The sequence below is a fragment of the Chrysochloris asiatica genome, unplaced genomic scaffold (assembly GCF_000296735.1).
Source record: "Chrysochloris asiatica unplaced genomic scaffold, ChrAsi1.0 scaffold00314, whole genome shotgun sequence".
In the NCBI taxonomy this organism is placed as follows: domain Eukaryota; kingdom Metazoa; phylum Chordata; class Mammalia; order Afrosoricida; family Chrysochloridae; genus Chrysochloris; species Chrysochloris asiatica.
Genome location: NW_006408832.1, coordinates 1,258,256 through 1,261,566, shown reverse-complemented (window position 1 = coordinate 1,261,566; position 3,311 = coordinate 1,258,256).

Below are 3,311 nucleotides of genomic sequence, written 5' to 3'. Positions count from 1 at the left end.
TCCCATAGGATAGAGTGGAGCTGTCCCATGGATAGAGTGGAGCTGTCCCGTGTCATAGAGTAGAACTGTCCCATAGGATAGAGTGGAGCTGTCCCGTGTCATAGAGTAGAACTGTCCCATAGATAGAGTGGAACTGTCCCATGGATAGAGTGGAGCTGTCCCGTGTCATAGAGTGGAACTGTCCCATATGATAGAGTGGAGCTGTCCCATGGATAGAGTGGAGCTGTCCCATGTCATAGAGTAGAACTGTCCCATAGGATAGAGTGGAGCTGTCCCGTGTCATAGAGTAGAACTGTCCCATAGATCGAGTGGAGCTGTCCCATGGATAGAGTGGAGCTGTCCCGTGTCATAGAGTAGAACTGTCCCATAGGATACAGCGGAGCTGTCCCGTGTCATAGAGTAGAACTGTCCCATAGATCGAGTGGAGCTGTCCCGTGTCATAGAGTAGAACTGTCCTGTGTCAGCGTTTCTTGCCTTGGTTTACAGAAGCGGATTACCAGGTGCTTTCTGTCACAGTCACTGAGGGTGTGAAGCCCACACAGTGTGACCCTACCTGCCTTCTGTTCTAGCTGTGAACCTTACAGTCATCGTTTTTTTTTTTTTTGATACACAGCTTCCTTTGTTTCTGTTTGAATTCCTAGAAATTGTTTTCTTGTAATAGTTTTGATCGTGTAACATGTGACCCTGTAAGATAAGCACGGAACTGCTAACCACAAGGTCGGTGGGTCAAACCCACCAGCCGCTTCTTGGAAACCCTGAGTTGGAACTGACTTACAGCACTTAGCAACAACAAAGCCTTTCGCCTGATCCTATTGCCAGAACCACAGAACAGACCATTCCTAGACCCTGCTTACAAGCTTATCCCCTCCGCTCTGCTTCAGTCCCCTGAAAATGTGAAAAATGTTCAGGTATGGAATGCATTTTCCTTGGCCCTTCCTTGATGCAAGCCATCCGTCCGTCCATCCATCTAGCACAGCTGTGGTCTCAGGGCAGCTGAAACAGTGTCTACGACGCTGGGATTGAGGGCTGTTTCCAGCTTTGCTAATCCAGTACCGTCTCTCAGATCGCGGTGGTCTTGTATTTTCTGGACTGATCTCTAGGAGTGGCATCAGGTTCTAGAGATACCACTCTTTCTTAGATGATGACTCCTTTTCTGTGCACCCCATGGCAAGGATGGTGCCAGAGTCTGCATTGGGGACCAGCGACTGACGATATCTCCCATGATTGACCCGTACGCTCTCAGCTCCCAAAGCTTGGGAGCTCTTCTGGGTTAGGGAGGCGAATCCCTTATTTTAAATGACATAGATTTTTGAAAGTGTTAAAAGTCATGTTTTCTAATATGTCATGTGTCTTCGACTTGCTCATGGGGTTCATTTGGGGCTACAGAAAAGGAGGGTGTGTGTGTTTTACTGTATTTATTAATCATGTGTTTATTGTTCCTGGATTTAAAAATCATATTTCAAAAGGTTTCCCCACTCCCAAGTTACAAGGAGCTCGCTTATTTTTTCTTTTTCTTTATTTTTTACAACTTCTGTGGATTGAGTGGAAGTTTCCAGGGCAGATCATCAGTTTTACATTCAACGAATCATGTACTTTGTTTCATTACAATGGTTATGATCCCCTCCATGTAACAAAAGTTAACAGTATTTCTCTCTATTCATTTTAGCGTTTTTTTTCCTAACATGCAGGCATATGTAATAATTTAAACCACCAAAAAGCACATTCTGCAAGCTTGCCTCCTGGCCACCAGCTCTTCCCATGAGTCCTGAGTCCTCATCTGCTCCCTGTCTCCATGTCCCCATCTCTGTCTCCATCTCTGGTGTTGCTGCTTCTCTGGATAAGGTCTCACATTCCGCTTGTGCTCTTCTCCCTTGATGGTCCTAGGGTCCTCTGTTTCTGGACTGTAAGATTAAGCACTCCCCCGTTTTTGTTACAAAACTTCTACCTTTAGAGTTGTGACAGTCTCAGTTAGTCATGATAACAATTACTATTGAATCATAAGAATCTCAGACCCATCTCTGGTAGCGTAGTGGTTACGAACCAGGCTGCAAACTGCAAGGTCAGCAGTTAGAAACTACCAGCTGTTCTACAGGAGAAAGATGAGACTTTCTGCTCCCGTAAAGATTTACAGCCTCAGAAACCTTGTACAGGGTCACTATGAGTCAGAACCAACTCCACAGCACGTAACCACCACAACCACCATCTAGACAAGATGAAAACAGTGGGGACTCAATCTTCCCCACACATTCTTAAACTAAACTCCCTCTTGAAACTTTGTAAGCCAGTCACTTCGTGCCTTTGTTGTCCCCTCATTTTAGGTAGCCGGTGTCTAACTTGCCTGTCCCTATCTACCCTATATACAGAAGGGATAGCATAGATACTTGATGTGAAGACTCCTTCCCTCTCTGTTGGTAATTAGAGCTACTACCTCCACGAATAAAGGTCAGGTTCATCAAATTGTAGCAATTTACCCTTGTTTCCTTTATCACAACTTTTGTTGTTTTTTTTCTTCTAGTTGAGTTCTGATTATCAGGCCATCGAGGCTAGGTCAAATGGGTACTGTCTGCAAGTTTGGGTGTTCTTGTTCATCTCCCCTCACTTCATATCAGCTGGATGCTTCACTCTCAGCTCTAGCCCTCTGTGGCTATGTCCTTGTCCATGGGCTCAAGTGTCCCCAGGTCTCACCACACTTTGGATCAACCAGCCCTTCCTCTTCTCTCTCTCATCTTCAGATCAACAGGAGTCTATGGAATGTGGTTGAACTCAGCCCATTTCTTCATTGCTGCCTTTCCCCCTCTTCCACTCACCAATAGACTAGTGTGGCTACCAGCAAGCTTACATGCCTGCTTATTTGCCCATTTTTTCTAGTATGTATGGTATGATTTCATTTTGTAATATTTAGATCTTTGAAACCCATTGGAACTTTGATTGTGGTAAATGTATGGATAGCAAAATATTTGCCATGTCTACAACTGTCACATGTACAGGGACACTAATGAGGTGCCTACATTCACTGTCCCCACGAATGACCCAGCCCATTGGCATCTGCCCTGGGAAATGGCATTGAGGTACTGATGTGATTTTGTTTGTCTAAGAGGTTACTGCTGTCTTAACGTCTAAGCCCATCTCTTCTTCATGGGTATGAAACCCTGGCTTCTCCAGCTCCTTTCCCCAGGGGTGCCTGTGTGTGCTGGTCCCCACATGTTTTTGTTTTTGTTTTAATGTTTTATTGTGAATTATATGATAGTTTACATGAGAGAACTTTAGTTTTACATTCATTCCATCGTATATCATTTCATTGCCATGGTTCC